General features: G+C 40.7%; 1 protein-coding gene across 1 annotated transcript in view; it reads left to right on the top strand.

Moving 5' to 3' along the window:
• Nucleotides 1-12,502: 12,502 nt before the first annotated feature.
• Nucleotides 12,503-19,218, top strand: part of LOC140726090 (interferon-induced very large GTPase 1-like) — a 93,809-nt gene continuing 87,093 nt past the window's right edge. The window contains exon 1 of the transcript XR_012098569.1: nucleotides 12,503-12,612. The gene's annotated coding sequence lies outside the window, so the exon portion shown is untranslated. The remainder of the gene's footprint in view (nucleotides 12,613-19,218) is intronic.

Genomic DNA, 19,218 nt, shown 5'->3' on the forward strand with positions numbered 1-19,218 from the left:
TAGACTATGTAAAACAACATAAAAACTGCACTAGACTACAGACCTGCACATGACTACATAATGTGCACAAAACAGTGCAGGACAGCACAATAATTAATAAACAAGACAATAGGCACAGCAGAGGACAAATTACAATATAATAATAAATGATGTAGATGTCAGTCCAGACTCTGGGTATTGAGGAGTCTGATGGCTTGGGGGAAGAAACTGTTGCACAGTCTGGTCGTAAGATCCCAAATGCTTCGGTACCTTTTCCCAGATGGCAGGAGGGAGAAGAGTTTGTGTGAGGGGTGCGTGGGGTCCTTCACAATACTGTTAGCTTTGCGGGTGCAGCATGTGGTGTATGTGTCTGTAATAGCAGGAAGAGAGACCCCGATGATCTTCTCAGCTGACCTCACTAACTGCTGCAGGGTCTTGCGATCAGAGATGGTGCAATTTCCGAACCAGGCAGTAATTCAGCTGCTCAGGAATCTCTCAATACAACCCCTGTAGGATGTGGTGAGGATGGGGGATGGGAGATGGACTTTTCTCAGCCTTCACAGAAAGTAGAGATGCTGCTGGGCTTTCTTTGCTATGAAGCTGGTGTTGAGGGACCAGGTGAGATTCTCCGCCAGGTGAACACCAAGAAATTTGGTGCTCTTTACGATCTCTACCGAGGAGCCGTCAATGTTCAGTGGGGAGTGGTCGCTCCGTGCCCTCCTGTAGTCAACAACCATCTCTTTTGTTTTGTTCACATTCAGAGACAGGTTGTTGGCTCTGCACCAGTCCGTTAGCTGCTGCACCTCCTCTCTGTATGCTGACTCGTTGTTCTTGCTGATGAGACCCACCACGATTGTGTCTTTGGTGAACTTGATGATGTGGTTCAAGCTGTGTATTGCTGCACAGTCGTGGGTCAGCAGAGTGAACAGCAGTGGACTGAACACACAGCCCTGAGGTGTGTTCAGTGTTCTTTGGAGTTACTGGAGTTCTTTGAGGACATAATGAGTGCAGTGGATAGAGCGGAACAGGTGGATGTCAGATACTTGAATTTCCAGAAGGCGTTCGATGAGGTGCAGCACAAGAGACTTATAAATAAGATACGGATGCATGGAGTTGGAGGAATTTTATGGGCATGGATAGTGGATTGGTTAACCGATAGAAGGCAGAGAGTTGCTATAAATGGGTGTTTCTCCAGTTGGCAGTGAGTGGTGAGTGGGGTGCCGCAGGGGTCAGTGCTGGGCCCACAGCTGTTTACCATTTACATTGATGATTTGGAAGAGGGGACTGAGTGTAGCGTAGCAAAATATGCTGATAACGCTAAACTGAGTGGAAAAGCAAATTGTACAGAGGATATGGAGAGTCTGCAGAGGGATATAGATAGATTAAGTGAGTGGACCAAGGTCTGGCAGATGGAATACAACATTGGTAAATGCTAGATCATCCACTTTGGAAGTAATAACAGAAGAGCAGATTATTATTTAAATGGTGAAAGATTGCAGCATGTTGTGTGCAGAGGGACTTGGGAGTGCTTGTGCATAAATCGCAAACAGTTGGCTTGCGATTATAACAGGTTATTAAGAAGACAAACGGAATGTTGGCCTTCATTGCTAGAGGGATTGAATTCAAGAGCAGGAAGGTTGGGGAGACTTCCGGTGGCTGTAATGGAGTAGGTTGCAATAGCTACGTGCTCCGAAATTATTCGCTTACTTTGCTGTTTGAACCTATCTCGGTGAGAGCACCATGAGTAGAAACCACTCTAACCTGATGTTATGTTGATCTTTACCTTCTTTTTAGTAATTTGACTGAAAGTAATTATGTAGGGTGTACATGTAGTAATTACTGAGGAATGAAACTATAGGGTGTTTTGCTTTACTTTAAATTCACTCTGATCTTTCCTATCTTTTGATTATTTATATACCTTTCGGTCTTTTACTGTTTTTCAATAGTATACAATATTCTATATTTCTTATTGCTGGTTTCTGGTTTTTTCATTATTTTACCATTTTGTCATTTTGTTTTTTTTTCCCTTTAATGCCTTAAATTAGTCATGTAGGAAGCTATCTAAACCACTTCCCTTTCTAATTATTTTCTATTTGTTTGTTTACTCCATTTTTTTTGCACCCACAAGTATATGTTGTTTTCCTTATTGGCTTCTACTAATATTTGGTTTTATTGTCTTTCTTTTTTACCGAGACTAATACTTATATTTTCTCATGTTTTTTTTTTGTAAATAGTGAACTTATTTACTTCTATATTTTGTTTTTGTGTATATATATATATATATATATTTACAATTGTTTATTCAGCACAGCTATACATATATATTTTCTGGAGCCACCAGAGTTTTGGGTTGGGAACGTTAGATTTAGTCTTCAGCCTCCCTTGGCTGATTTCTCTCTTTGGGGGGAGGGAGGGGGGAAATGGATTCTTCCAGAAAGCTGATTGGATGTTTTTACTGTTTTATTTATTTGCTATCTACATGTCTGTGATTACCTTTTATACATTACTGAAGGATACTTGATGGATTCTTTTATTAATATACTTCAATGTTTTAATGTGAAAGGTCTAAATAACCCTGTTATACGAAATAAGATTTTCTCTTATATCCAGAAACTTAAAACTCGTATAATCTTTCTTCAAGAAACCTATATTCATAAAGATGATATTTCACGTTCTTTCAAATGATGGAAGAGTATATATTTTCACTCACCCTTTCAATCTAGATCGAGAGGCGACTGTATCCTGTTTGATCAGAATGTATCCTTTATTCAACGTAATGTAATTTCTGATACAAATGGCCACTTTGTTATTGTTTCGGGTAGTCTTGAGAATAAACTAATGGTATTTGCGAATGTATGCGCTCCAAATACAGATGACTTCTTGTTCTTTGAATGTCTTTCCTCTTTTCTGCCTGATTTGAATCGGTATTCCTTAGTGATGGGTGGAGATTTTAATTTTTGGCTTGACCCTATATTAGACCGCTCTTCAAGTAAAACCCCTGTCACTAATAAATCAGTCCTACTTTTTAAATCTTTTCTATTTCAATGTGGTATTCTCGACATGTGGCGTTTTTTGCACCCTCAAGAAAGGGAATATTCATATTTCTCTCAGGTTCATCATATGTACTCTCGGATTGACTACTTTTTTATAGATAGAAATCCTGTGATTATAAGGAGATTGCTTTGTCTGATCATGCACTTGTGCTTCTGGCTTTAAGATAACCTGTTTATTCTGTTATGAATGTACCACAGCTCTGAGGGGCCGAAGGGTGCGGGGTAGCCCCCTCCTTTGTGAGAATCACAAGATCACTATTGATTTGGGTCAGGAGACCCAGGAAATGAGAGAGAGACGTGTGGAATGTCTCGTTCCCCCAGCGATATAAAGCTACGGGACACGGCCATTGTCTCTTGAAGACGAACTTGTGTATTGCAATACTGTGCTACGTGGAAGCCCTCAGGCAAAGTGGGCTGGTTGAGGGAGGGATTGCATCATCCCCAACCTGATTGCCATCTGAGACCCTGTGAGTCAGGATAAGAGAGGGTCTGTGGGAACAGCCCCTCAGACGCACCAGAAGAAACGTTAGCGATCCTGTAATAGCAGAAGCCAGTGGGAGGAGGCCACGTGCGTTTGGTTCCATTTGCCCCGGAACCAGTGGCTTTTACCACGGAAAAACGGCTTTTAGCTAACAACGGGAAAATCAACTCCCCACGACTCGAAGGATTGGCATCATAAAAGAACTGGGCAAGTTTAACCTGTCTTTCTCTCAACCCCAAAACGCTGCAGCTTGAACAAACTAACAGTGACTTTTATATTTCCATCGGACAATACATTATCCCCTAGACAACGATAGAGCTATTTCTTATATATTATTATACCCGCGCTTTTAGATTTAGTATTGATGACGTATATTACCTGTATGTTTGCATTGATCTTATTTTTGTGTCTCTTTATCAATAAATACTGTTAAAAATAGTACCATCAGACTTCAACGGACCTCTCTATCTTTGCTGGTAAGTGACCCAGTTACGGGGTTCGTAACAATTCTGTATCAAATAGAAGTTGGCGTTTTAACTTATCATTGTTATCTGATAAAAATTTGCTAAAGTTTTTGGAAAACCATATTACTTTTTTCTTTAAAGAAAATTTTGAAGGAGATACTGCTGGTACTATAGTCTGGGATACTTTTAAAGCATATATTCATGGATAAATTATCTCTTTTAATAATAGGCATCCGTTAATCTCATGAGACCAGGTTTTTCCAGGGTGCAGGCCTGGGCAGGGTTGTATGGGAGACCAGCAGTTGCCCAAGCTACAGGCCTTCCCCTCTCCAAGGGAAGGGCACTAGGACCCAAGCAGCTTGGCACCGGTGTCGTCGCAGAGCAATGTGTTGTTAAGTGCCTTGTTCAAGGACACAAACACGCTGCCTCAGCTGAGGCTTGAACCAGTGACCTTCAGGTTACTAGTCCAATGCCTTGTCCACTAGGCCACTCGCCAACACTAGGCCATGCACCAACAAATCTCTTACTCTGCCTATATAAAGAAAAAAGATGACAAAGAAAGGTCTGACCGAGCAGCGATATTAAAAGATCTTGATTGAAAGTATGCCCTATCTCCAGATCCAAGTATATATAAAGCGAATTGAAACCCAATCCAAGTATAATCTTCTGCTGACTTACCCAATTGAATGACAGCTGTTGAGAGATAAAACTCAATTTTACATTCACGGGGGTAGAACTGGTAGTTTATAAGCCAATCACTTAAAATCTTTTACAGTTAATCGTCAAATCACAGAAATTTTTAAAGATAATGGTACTAAGATATCCGACCATTCTGAAATTAACAACATATTTAAAGACTTTTACCTTAAGTTGTAACAGTCTGACTCTTCTTCAGATGATACCTATATGAATGCTTTTTTCAGTAATATCAACATTCCTACATTGTCTGCTGATATCCTAACACAGTTAGATCAGCCTATTTCCAATGAAGAAGTGGCTGAGGCTACACATGCTTTACATTCTGGTAAGACCCCAGGACCTGATGACTTTCCTGGAGAGTTTTATAAAACTTTCACTACGTTACTTACACCTTATTTATCCTCTGTTTTATCAGGTAAACTCCCTCAATCTTTTTATGAAGCTTTTATTTCTCTTATTCTTAAAACAAAAATCCAGCTGAATGTTCTTCATACAGACCGATTTCTTTTTTAAAATGTTGATGCAAAAATGTTATCAAAAATCTTAGCTCAAAGACATGAAAATATTTTACCATCTATTATATCACATGACCAGACAGGATTTATTAGAAACTGTTACTCACATTTTAATATATGTTGGTTATTGAATGTGATATATTCACCATCCAAAAAAATATATTATCCTTAGATGCAGAAAAAGCCTTCAATAGGATTGAGTGGAATTATCTTTTAAGACCTTAGAAAAGTTAAATTTTGGGCCTAATTTTATTCGTTGGGTTAAATTAACTTACCTGTCTCCTACCGCTCAGGTTATTACTAACTCTCAAATTTCTAAGCCCTTTAAATTATAGCGGGGAACTAGACAAGGTTGCCCTCTTAGTCCTTTACTTTTTGCTTTAGCTATAGAACCCTTAGCAATAGCATTTCGAGAATCTAAGGACATTTCTGATATACTAAGGGCAGGTATGACTCATAAAATTTTGTTATACTCTAATGATATTTTACTTTTTATCTCTAACACTGAAACTTCTTTACCTTTGGTTCTTTCTTTAATTTCCCAGTTTAGTGTTTTTTAGGATATAAGCTGAACTTACATAAAAGTGAGCTATTTCCTTTAAATGACCTAATGTCATCAAATGCCAAATTTCCGTTCCAAGTTGTTACAAGTCAATTTACATATCTAGGTGTAACAATTACTAAAAACTTCAAGAATTTATTTAAAGAAAACTTAAACCCTTTATTGAATTATGTGAAAAAGACACTTTCTAAATGGTCTCTTCTTTCTTTATCCCTAATTGGCTGAATTAATTTGATTAAAATGAGGATTCTTCCTAAATTTTTATATCTTTTTCAGCCATTACTTATTTTTATTCCTAAGACCTACTCTGATTCTTTAGATTCAATTTTAACATCTTATATTTGGAATAATAAACAAGCTCGTTTAAGTAAAGTTTACCTACAAAGAAATAAAGAGATGGGTGGATTAGCTCTACCCAATTTTAGGTTTTACTATTGGGCTGCCAATATAAGGAATATTACTATTTGGTCCTATTATATTTATCGTAAAGATTGCCCATCATGGGTCTCCTTAGAAGTTAATTCTGTAAAAAATTCCTCTATTGTCTCTCTTCTTGGATCATACTCTTCTTTTTCAGCAAATAAAACAACAGATAATATCATTGTTAAGCAAAGTTTAAGGATCTGGTCTCAATTTAGAAAATTTTTTGGTTTAGCGAATTTTTCATTATCATCTCCCATTCTCCTTAATTTTTTTTTATCCCTTCCATGACTGACAAAGTCTTTAAGGATTGGGATGAACCAGGTATTAAGTGTTTTTGAGACCTGTCTATCTCAGGGTCTTTTGCTTCATTTGACCGATTGTCAACTAAATTTTCACTGCCAAAAACACATTTTTACAGATACCTTCAAATTAGAGATTTCTTATGTTTCCAATTAACTACTTTTCCTATAGGTCCTGTTAAAAATTTACTGGACGATCTTTTAAATTTAAAACCTTTTGTTTATGGCTCTATTACCGGTATCTATAACTTGTTGATTGATTCTAGACAAGACTTTTTAGATAAAATTAAAAAAAGCTTGGGAGGATGACCTAAATTGTCAGATTTCTGATGAAAGATGGAATAAAATTCTTAAACGGGTTAATAAATCATCTTTCTGTGCTCGTCATTCTCTTCTACAATTTAAAGTGGTTCATAGAGCTTACATTTCTAAACAGAAGCTGTCCAGTTTTTATCCGAACGTTTCTCCACTTTGTAATAAATGCAACTCTGCTGATGCCTCTTTAATTCATATGTTTTGGTTTTGCCCTAAAATTGAAAAGTTTTGGCGGGAAGTATTCCATACCTTCTCACAACTTTTTAGGGTCCAGTTTGACCCAAATCCCCTTACTGCCTTGTTTGGTATTATTTCAAATGAAGATATAACTTTAAATACTCCTAACGTACAGGTTTTAGTTTTTACCTCTCTTTTAGCAAGGAGAGCAATCTTGTTTAAATGGAAGGAGTCTACCCCTCCTACACATCTTCAATGGCTACGTGATATTATATCTTATTTAAATTTAGAGAAGATCCGCTGTCCAGTCTTAAATTCAAAACAATCTTTTTATGATATCTGGGGACCTTTCCTAAATTACTTTTCCAATTTATAAAGTTTAACAGTGCACAGACTTTTATGTATATTTCTATCTTCTTAAGCGAATATGTTTTTTTTTCTAATTATCCATTATCATCCATCAGCTTTTTCTTTGGTAGTTGGTAGAGGGTTGATTTCTTTATATAAAAAATTTCTTTTATGATATATGACCTATCTTTAAATTTTTGATTACAGAGTGGTATACCTTTATGTGATATGCTATAACATTTCGATCAATTTTCTTACAATATATGAATGTACACAATTTATGTTGAGATGTATCTATGTGTTGCACTCTGTAAATCTTGTTTTTTCTTCTGAATAAAAATACTGTAAAAAGAAAAGAAAGATTGTCTCCCATGAGTTTTGCTGGGCCTCAGAACAGCTGCAAATGAGTTCCACCGTTCTCAGTAAATTCAATTCCTTTGCACTTACTTCTACCTCTCATCATGGCATACTCAATCATACTGTGATCATTCTTTCCAAGAGGATCCCTACCTACAGGATCACTAACTTTACCAGTCTCATTGCACAGGACCAGATCTAAGATAGCACATTGCCTTGTGGTGCATACAAAGTCACCAAGAGTAGCGGGAAACTAGAAGATTGAGAAAACTTCAAAAAGCAACAAAGAACTACTAAGTGAGCAATAAAGAAAGGGAAGCTAGGTTATAAAAATAAACTAGCATAGTATATAAAAGCAGATAGTAAATGTTTTTATAATTATATAAATCCAAAAAGGTGGCTAAAGTGAATGTAGATCCCTTGGAGGACGAGAAGGGGGAATTGATATTGGGTAATGAGGAAATGGCAGAGGCTTTGAATGAATATTTTGTGTCGGTCTTCACAGTGTATGACATGCCTAACATGCCAATGAGAGATGTTATGGATGCAATGGGAGGCGAGGACCTTGATACAATAGCTATCACTGAAGAAGCAGTGCTGAGCAAACTTTTGGGCCTGAAGATAGATAAGTCTCCGGTCCTGATGGAATGCATCCCAGGGTACTGAAAAAAATGGTAGAAGTTATAGTAGGGGCTCTGGTGGTAATTTACCAAAGTTTTCTGGACACCAGGCAGGTCCTGGTGGACTGGAATTCGGCAAATGTCAGTCCACTGTTTAAAAAAAGGATTGTAGGCAAAAGGCAGGTAACTAACATCTGAGATTGGGAAAATGCTTGAAGCTATCATGAAAGAAAAAGTTTCGAGGCATCTGGAAAGAAATGGATCCATCAGGCAGATGCAGCATGGATTCAGCAAAGGCACATCCTTTTTGACAAACTTACTGGAGTTCTTTAAGAATATAACAAACACAAAGGATAGAGGGGAACAGATGGATGTTATTTATTTGGATTTCCATAAGGCGTTGCATAAAAGACTTATCCATAAGATAAAGATGCATAGAATTGGAGGTGATGTATTAGCATGGATAGAGGATTGATTAACTGATAGAAAGCAGTGAGTTAGGATACATGTGTGTTATTCTGGTTGGCAATCATTGGTGAGCGGTGTGCCGCAGGCGTCGGTGCTGGGCCTGCAACTGTTCACGATATACATTAAGGACTGGGAAGAGGGGACTGAGTGTAGTGTATCTAAGTTTGCTGGTGATACTAAGGTGAGTGGAAAAGCAAATTGTGCAGAGGATATGGAGAGTGCAGAGAGATATAGATAGGTTAAGTGAGGCAAGGGTCTGGCAGATGGAGTAGAGTGTTAGTAAATGTGAGGTCGTCCACTTTGGAAGGAAACATGAAATAGCAGATTATTATTTAAATGGTGAAGAATTGCAGCATGCTGCTGTGCAGAGGGACTTAGGAGTGCTTATGCATGAATCACAAATTGTTGGTTTGCAGGTGCAGCAGGCTATCAAGAAGACAAATGGAATGTTGGCCTTCATTGCTAGAAGGATTGAGTTTAAGAGCAGGTAGGTTTTGCTGCAACTGTACAGGGTACTGGTGAGGCCGCATCTGGACTACTGCGTGCAGTTCTGGTCTCCTTATTTGAGGAAGGATATACTGGCTTTGGAGGCAGTGCAGAGGAAGTTCACCAGGTTGAATTCAGAGATGACGGGGTTAGATTATGAAGAGAGATTGAATTGCCTGGGACTGTACTCGCTGGAATTCAGAAGAATGAGAGATCTTTTGGAATCATATAAAATTATGAAAGGGGTAGATAAGATAGAGGCATGGAAGTTGTTTTCACTGGTAGGTGAGACTAGAACTAGAGGACATAGCTTTAAGCTTCAGGGGAGTAGATTTTCGACAGAGATGAGGAGGAACTGCTTTTCCCAGAAAGTGGTGAATCTGTGGCATTCTCTGCCCAATGAAGCAGTGGAGACTACCTCAGAATTAAAGGTTATGGGGAAAAGGCACATAGGTGGAGATGAGTATACGGCTAAGTTGGCCGTGATCTTATTGAATTTCGGAGCTGCTCAATGGGCCAGATGACCTATTCCTGCTCCTATTTCTTATGCTCCAAGCACTCTTGGATTCTTACACTCCACATCATTTGTTTTTGTCCGCCACGATGCACACCGACATCCCCTTAGGCCCTCTTCTGATGGCTTGTTCTGTGTTTTGGAACAGAGAGAAAAGACTTTTGACATAGATAAGAGGGGTAAACCTGAATATTTCGGTAGATCGCCTTCAACCGGCCCACCAAGATTTGGTGAATTCCGCTACCATTCCCTGCTGTCACAACGTGACCATGAGCGTGTCAACACCCTCTGGATAAGCCAGAGGTACCTGCTGTTCCTCCACCATGGAACACAGGACCTGAGCTGGGCAGCTCCTCCAAGCTCCAGAAAGGCTCACAATGCCATTTTTAGTAAATTCTGGGAGGAGCCTGGTAGGGTAATGTGGTAATGTAATTGGTGGAAACATAATTCACAACCACTGAGATTGAGTTGGGGTTCACTTTCAGAGGCTGGTCTGATGTGGTGACATATTATGTAAAGTACTTTTACCATGCTTTGTGTTCAGTGTTTGGAGTAAAGTAAATGAGTTGTTATAGAACATGGAATAGTACAGCACATTACAGGCCCTTTGGCCCACAATGTTGTGCTGACCCGCAAACCCTGCCTCCCATATAACCCCCCACCTTAAATTCCTCCATATACCTGTCTAGTAGTCTCTTAAACTTCACTAGTGTTTCTGCCTCCACCACTGACTTGTTTTTCTATATATAAAATGCCTCACATTCTTTATTTTTGTGAAAACCTACAATGAAAAAAGAAGAATAAATCAGATTTTAGCAGTATCTGATTGAGGTAAATTAGTTCCATACTAGTTTAGCTTTTATTTTAGAAGTGACCTGTTAAGTATATGAACAACACACACAAAATGCTGGAGAAACTCAGCCAGCCAGGCATCATCTGTGGAAAAGGGAATGAAGGGTCTCAGCCTGAAATATCAATTGTACTTTTTTCCATAAATGTTGTTTTGTGTGTGTTGTTTGAATTTCCTGCATCTGCAGATTTTCTTCTTTGTTAAGTACTTGAAATATTTTGTGGAGACAGGCTTAACTGTCTTTTATTGTGATGAAGAAAACCGGTATCTATAACTTGTTGATTGATTCTAGACAAGACTTTTTAGATAAAATTAAAAAAAGCTTGGGAGGATGACCTAAATTGTCAGATTTCTGATGAAAGATGGAATAAAATTCTTAAACGGGTTAATAAATCATCTTTCTGTGCTCGTCATTCTCTTCTACAATTTAAAGTGGTTCATAGAGCTTATATTTCTAAACAGAAGCTGTCCAGTTTTTATCCGAATGTTTCTCCACTTTGTAATAAATGCAACTCTGCTGATGCCTCTTTAATTCATATGTTTTGGTTTTGTCCTAAAATTGAAAAGTTTTGGCAGGAAGTATTCCATACCTTCTCGCAACTTTTTAGGGTCCAATTTGACCCAAATCCCCTTACTGCCTTGTTTGGTATTATTGCAAATGAAGATATAACTTTAAACACTCCTAACCTACAGGTTTTAGTTTTTACCTCTCTTTTAGCAAGGAGAGCAATCTTGCTTAAATGGAAGGAGTCTACCCCTCCTACACATCTTCAATGGCTACGTGATATTATGTCTTATTTAAATTTAGAGAAGATCCGCTGCTCAGTCTTAAAATCGAAACAATCTTTTTATGATATCTGGGGACCTTTCCTAAATTACTTTTACAATTTATAAAGCTTAACAGTGCACAGACTTTTATGTATATTTCTATCTTCTCTTCTTAAACGAATATGGTTTTTTTTCTAATTATCCATTATCATCCATCAGCTTTTTTCTTTGGAAGTTGGTAGGGGGTTGACTTTTTTATATAAAAAATTTATTTTATGATATATGGCCTATCTTTCAATTTTTGATTACAGAGTGGCATACCTTTATGTGAGATGCTATAACATTTTGATCAATTTTATTACAATATATGAATGTACACAATTTATGTTGAGATGTATCTGTGTGTTGCACTCTGTAAATCTTGTTTTTTCTTCTGAATAAAAATACTGTAAAAGAAAAAAAAGAGCAGGGAGGTCATGCTGCAACTATACAGGGTACTGGTGAGGCCGCACCTGGAGTACTGTGTGCAGTTCTGGTCTCCATACTTGAGGAAGGATATACTGGCTTTGGAGACAGTGCAGAGGAGATTCACCGGGTTGATTCCAGGGATGAAGGGGTTAACCTATGAGGAGAGATTGAGACGCCTGGGACTATACTCTCTGGAATTCAGAAGAATGAGAGGGGATCTTATAGAAACATACACAATTTTGAAAGGGATAGATAAGATAGAAGTAGGAAAGGTGTTTCCATTGGTAGGTGAGACTAGAACTAGGGGACATTGCATCAAGATTCAGCAGAGAGATTTAGGACGGAGATGAGGAGAATCTGTTTTTTCCAGAGAGTGGTGAATCTGTGGAATTCTCTGCCCAGGGAAGCAGTTGAGGCTTCTTCACTAAATATATTTAAGGTAGAGTTAGATAGATTTTTACATAGTCAGGGAATTAAGGTTTATGGGGGAAAGCCAGGTAGATGGAGCTGAGTTTACAGACAGATCAGCCATGATCTTATTGAATGGCAGGACAGGCTCAATGGGCTGGATGGTTCTTAATGTTCTTATTACACCAGCAAGATTCTTCGTGGATAAACACTGCCTGTTACAATGTAACATCCCTGCCTTTGTCTTTATTTCAGTGAACAACCCACCCTTGCTGCTCACCAATCAGTTGTTTCCACTGACACACATCACTTCCTGAATGGTGACATCACCTCCAGCTCTTCCAATGGTCTCGACAAGGTAGGTGGGCTCTAAATATGCAATGGTCTGTCCCACTGCTCTCCCCCAGATCCTCCTCACTCACCTCTGCTGCCTTCTTAATTCCCCGAATCTGCACAGCATCATATTGTTATAGAGCCTCCAGACCAACTTGTCCATCCCGAACAAGATTCCCACCTGAGCCTGTCCTATTTCCCTGCATTTTGCCCGGAGATCCACAGGTTCCTGGTTATTCAATTTATTTATTTTGGTATACAGAGAGGAAGAGGCTCTCCCAGCCCTCTGAACCATGTCAGTCTGGTAACACCCAACTACCTAATCACAGGACAAGTTACAATGACCAGTTGACCTACCCAGTATGGTTTTGGACTGTGGGAGGGAATGGGGGCACCTAGAGAGCACCCACATAGTCCACGGGAAGGATGTACAGAGAATACTGACAGAACGGTGACAGAATGTCATCACACTGTCTCCTATGTTACCATGGCACCCAGTAAGGTGTCAGCGGTTACAGGTAGGAGGCAGGAAAATGGGGTTGAGAGGGAATAATAAATTGTGATGATGAAATGGCAGAGCAGACCTGATGGGCCGAATGGCTTCAATCTACCCTTATGTCATCTGGTCTTATGGTCAAATTGTTTGTATAAATAATGAACAAAGGTCCCAGCACCAATCCTTCTGATATACCACTCATCACAGATCTCCAGTCTGAGAAACACCTCCCTCTGGTTTCTCTCCTCACCCTCTGCTTCTTCCCATTGAGCCAATTATGAATTAGTTCACTTACCTCCTTTGGATCTCTGAAGACCTCACCTTCTAGACTAGCCCTGTATGCATCTCAATCTTTCCATCAGGACAGTCAATATAACATAGAAATACAATCGTGTCAGCATGAGTTAACCAGTCTGATGGCCTGGTGGAAGAAGCTGTTGGTCCTGGGGTACCGTTTCCCAGATGGTAGCAGCTGGAACAGTTTGTGGTTGGGGTTACTGGTGTGTGCTGACACCATCAGATCTTAAGACAGAGGAACAGAATTAAGCCATCAGGCCCATCGAGACTGCTCAACCATTCTGTCATGGCTGATTTATTAACCCTATCAGTCCCATTCTCCTGCCTTCTCCCCGTAACCTTTGATGCCCTAAGTAATCAAGAAACTACCAACTTCTGCTTTGCAATGAATTCCACTGATTCACCACCATCAAGCTGAATAAATTCCTCTTCATTTCTATTCTGAGGCTGTGTACTCTAGTTCTAGACTCCCCAACTAGAGGAAAATCCTCGCTACATAAACCCTTTCAATATTTGATAGGTTTCAATGAGATCCCACCCTCATTCTTTTGAACTCCAGCAAGTGCAGACTAAGAACCATCAAACACTCCTCAGGCATTAACACTTTCATTCCTGGATATATTCTTGACCCTTTGCACCTAGGTTATTGAATTTTCCTCCAGGTTAGAAAATAGTCCATGCCCTTATTCCATCTTCTAAAGTGTATGACCATAAACTTCCCTAAACTATATTCCATCTGTCACTTTTTTGCCCATTCTTCAAACCTGTTTAAGTTCTTCTGCAGACTCTCTGCCTCCTTGACACTATCTGCACCTCCACCTATCTTCATATCATCTGCAAACTTGGCCACAAAGCCATCAATTCCATCATCCAAATCATTAACATATAACGCAAGAAGAAGTGGTTCCAAAACCAACCCTTGCGAAACACCACATCACCGGCAGCCAATCAGAAAAAGCCCCCTTTATTTCCACTCTTTGCCTCCTGCCAATCAGCCAATCTTCTATCCATGCTAGTAAATCTCATGTAATACCTGGGCTTCCATCTTGTTAAGCGGCCTCATGTGTGGCACTTTGTCAAAGGCCTTCTGAAAATTTAAATAAACAACATCCATTGACCCTCCTTTGTCTATCCCGCTTGTTATTTCCTCATAGTATTCCAACACATTTGTGAGGCAAAATCTTCCCTTGAGGAATCCATGCTCATGTGCCTTCAAGTACCCCAAAAGCACATCCTTAGCAATCGACTGTAATATCTTCACAATCACTGAGGTCAGACTAACTGGCCTATAATTTCATTTTTTTTTTCTCTCTCTCTCCCTTCTTGAAGAATGGAGTGACATTTGGAGTTTTCCATTCCTCTGGAAGCATGCCAGAATCAAATGATTCTTGACAGATCACTACTCATGCGCCCACAATCTCTTCAACCATGTCTTTCAGAACCCTGGGGTGTACACAATCCCTCCTCCTTGAGAAAACCTTTGACCCAACCCGAGACATCCCTGATCCTGTCACCAGGGAGGCAAAATAGAAACATAGAAAACCTACAGCACAATACAGGCCCTTCGGTGCACAAAGTTGTGCCGAACACGTCCCTACCTTAGAAATTACTAGGCTTACCCATAGCCCTCTATTTTTCTAAGCTCCATGTACCTATCTAAAAGTCGCTTAAAAGACCCTATCATATCCGCCTCCACCACCATTGCTGGCAGCCCATTCCATGCACTCACCGCTCTCTGAGTGAAAAACTTACCCCTGACATCTCCTTTGTACCTACTCCAAAGCACCTTAAACCTGTGTCCTCTTGTGGCAACCATTTCAGCCCTGGGAAAAAGCCTCTGACTATCCACACGATCAGTGCCTCTCATCATCTTGTACACCTCTATCAGGTCACCTCTCATTCTCCTTCGTTCCAAGGAGGAAAGGCCGAGTTCACTCAGCCTATTCTCATAAGGCATGCTCCCCAATCCAGGCAACATCCTGGTAAACACGAGGAAATCTGTAGATGCTGGAAATTCAAACAACAACACACACAAAATGCTGGTGGAACACAGCAGGCCAGGCAGCATCTATAGGGAGAAGTGCTGTCGACGTTTCGGGCCGAGACCCTTCGCCAGGACTAACCAAAAGGAAAGATAGTAAGAGATTTGAAAGTAGTGGGGGGAGGGGGAAATGCGAAATGATAGGAGAAGACCGGAGGGGGTGGGATGAAGTTAAGAGCCTTCCTTGTAAATCCTTGTAGATCTCCTCTGCACCCTTTCTATGGTTTCCACCTCCCTCCTGTAGTGAGTCGACCAGAACTGAGCACTGTGCTCCAAATGGGTTCTGACCAGGGTCCTATATAGCTGCAACATTACCTCTCGGCTCCTAAATTCAAATCCACGATTGATGAAGGCCAATACACCGTACGCCTTCTTATCCACAGAGTCAATCTGCGCAGCTGCTTTGAGCATCCTATGGACTTGGACCCCAAGATCCCTCTAATCCTCCACACTGCCAAGAGTCTTACGATCAATATTATATTCTGCCATCATATTTGACCTACCAAAATGAACCACCTCACACTTACCTGGGTTGAACTCCATCTGCCACTTCTCAGCCCAGTTTTGCATCCAATCAATGTCCTGCTGTAACCTCTGACAGCCCTCCACACTACCCACAACACTCCCAATCTTTGTGTCATCAGCAAACTTACTAACCCATCCCTCCACATCCTCATCCAGATCATTTATAAATATCACGAAAAGTAAGGATCCCAGAACAGATCCCTGAGGCACACCACTGGTCAGTGACCTCCATGCAGAATATGACCCGTCTACAACCATTCATTGCCTTCCGTGGACAAGCCAGTTCTGAATCCACAATGCAATGTCTCCTTGGATCCCATGCCTCCTTCCTTTCTCAATAAGCCTTGCATGGGGTACCTTATCAAATGCCTTGCTGAAATCCATATACACTATATTTACTGCTCTACCTTCATCAATGTGTTTAGTCACATCCTTAAAAAATTCAATCAGGCTCGCAAGGCACGACCTGCCTTTGACCATTCCTAATCATATTATGCCTCTCCAAATGTTCATAATCAGGATCTTCTCTATCAACTTACCATCCATTGAGGTAAGACTCACTGGTCTATAATTTCCTGGGCTATCTCTACTCCCTTTCTTGAATAAAGGAACAACATCTGCAACCCTCCAATCCTCCGGAACCTCTCCCGTCCCCATTGATGATGCAAAGATCATCGCCAGAGGCTCAACAATCTCCTCCCTCGCCTCCCACAGTAGCCTGGGGTACATTTTGTCCTGTCTGGGTGACTTATCCAACTTGATGCTTTCCAAAAACTCCAACACACCCTCTTTCTTAACATATCATCCAATTGTCTTTCACACCCACAGAATCTGGTCTCTGTTCCTCTGATTATGGAATCTCCCATCACCACTGCAGTTCTCTTCACCTCTCTGGACGGTGCATCTGAGTCACAGCATCAGACTAAATTCCAGAGACCTGGTCAGTGCTACTCCCCCTTAATAGCTTGACCTCTCAACAGTGTCTCAAAGTGGGTACTTGAGGTTACGGCCACAGGGCTACTCTGCTATGACTCCCCATTTCCCTTTCTTCTCCTGACCATCATCCCGGAACCTGCTTCCTGTAACTTAGGAGTCACTGCCTCCCTGTAACTCATGCCTATCACCTCCTCATTCTCCTGTTTGAGCTGAAGGTCATCGAACTGCAGCTCCAGATCCTCAACACATTTTCTGAAGAGCACCTGGTGCAGGTGTGGTTATCTGGGAGAATGGAGGTCTCCCCTATCTCACACACAGAACAAAACACTATCCCTGGAGCCATTCTCTCTGCACTACTGTGCCCCAACAGATGAGGAATGAAGAATTAAGAAGAAAAGGAGAAAGTTACCAGATACTTACCTCACCCAAGCCTGACCTTGCTGAGAACTGATGATCCAAAGCCACTCTAAACACTGGCCCACTCACAACAACAACAGCTCCGCTTGTGCTTGCATTATTTTTAGTGCCCTTTCTAATGAATCCCGCTCAGTAATTGGTCGCAGTCCACCTCTGAGAAACTGCCACGAAGTTCTGCCTTGTTACTTTTGAGAGCGGACCTGATTGAAAGGGTAGCTCTGTTCTCATCCTACCACTCAGTAGTTTCTTATAAGTTTGCCAAGTTTCCACCTGTCATCTAAAACTTTGACACACTTCCATTGCTTTGTGGTGGAGAGTATATTGACTGGTTAAATCATGGCTTGGTATGGAAACAGCAAAGCCTTTGAATGGAAAGGCACACAAAAACCATGGATATCCCCAATCCATTACGGGTCAAATCCTCCCCACCACTGAACACATCTACATCGGGCACTGTTGTAGGAAAGCAGCATCCATCATCAAGGACCCCCTCCATCCAAGCCATCTTCTCTTCTCACTGCTGTCTCCAAGAACAAGGTATAAGAGCCTCTGGACTCACATCGCCTGGTTCAGGAACAGCAATTACCCTTCAAACATCAGACTCCTGAACCAGTGGAGACAACTCATTCAACTTCACTAAAACCATCATCTATGACTTTCAAGGATTCTTCATCTCATGTTCTTACTGATCTAATTATTATTATTTCTTTTCTCTCTTTTTGTATTCAGTTTTTTTTTTTCCAATCACATTAGTTTCTGTTTGTCCTGCTGGGTACGAAATTTCATTGATTTTATTGTGGTTCTCATATTTACTGTGATTGCCCAGAATAAAATGAATCTCAGGGTTGTGCATGATGACACACATGTACTTCGATAACAAATTTACTTTGAACTTTGAGCTCCACACTGTATAAAGTTTACTTCCTTTCTCCAGTGGCATCACTTCAACCTGTGTGTCCCACACCACGAACCTTTGGCTAACAGCAGCATCGACAGGAAACTGCAGACACTGGGAATCTGAGGTAAAATTGGAAACGGCTGCTCAGACTCACCAGGTCGGGCAGCATCTGTAGAGAGAGAAACAAAGATAGTGATTCAAGTCAGTGACTCTCAGTCAGTGCTGGAGATGGAGAGGATTGAATCAGGGAACAGACGTGGGGAGACGGGGATAAGGAGTGAGGAAGAAAGAGATGGTCAGAGAGGGCTGGGGTGTGGGGTGTAATGGGAGTGGGGCAGAGGCTGGTCGAGAGGGAGGGGTGAGTTAGGGGGTTATAGAGGGGAGGAGGGGAGAGAAATGAGTACTGAGCAGACGGGAGAAACAGAGTTGGTCTTTGGTGGGGAGAGAGGGGAGAGAACGATGGGTGGGTGGGTAGTGTTGGGTGGAGAGAGGGGAGAGAGGTGGTAGGTAGAGACAGATGTAGGTGGGAAGTGGGGAGAGAGATTGGGGAGTGGGGAGAGAGAGATTTGGGAAGGATAAGGTTCAGGAACAGTTATTTCCCCACAACAAACTGGCTCTTGAACCAGTGGGGATAAGTTTCTTTCAACTTCACTAGAACCTACCTCCTATGGACTCACTTTCAGGAATCATTCTCCTCATGTTCTCAATATTGATTGCTTATTTAGTTAGTTATTATTGTTATTTTTCTCTTTATTTGTATTTGCAGAGTTTGTTTTTTTATTGTGTTGGTTGCTCTCTGTCCTGTTGGGTGTGGTCTTTCCTTGATTTTATTGTGTTCCTTGTATTTACTGAAATTGCCCATAATAAAACAAATCTCAGGGCTGTAAACGATCACAATTTCCTTCAATAATAAATTTACTTTGAACTTTGAGCTCCACACTGTATATAGTTAAGATCACTTCAACCTGTGTGTCCCACACCACGAACCTTCGGCTGACAGCAGCATCAACAGGAAACTGCA

This window comes from Hemitrygon akajei, chromosome 4 (genome assembly GCF_048418815.1).
Source record: "Hemitrygon akajei chromosome 4, sHemAka1.3, whole genome shotgun sequence".
In the NCBI taxonomy this organism is placed as follows: Eukaryota; Metazoa; Chordata; class Chondrichthyes; order Myliobatiformes; family Dasyatidae; genus Hemitrygon; species Hemitrygon akajei.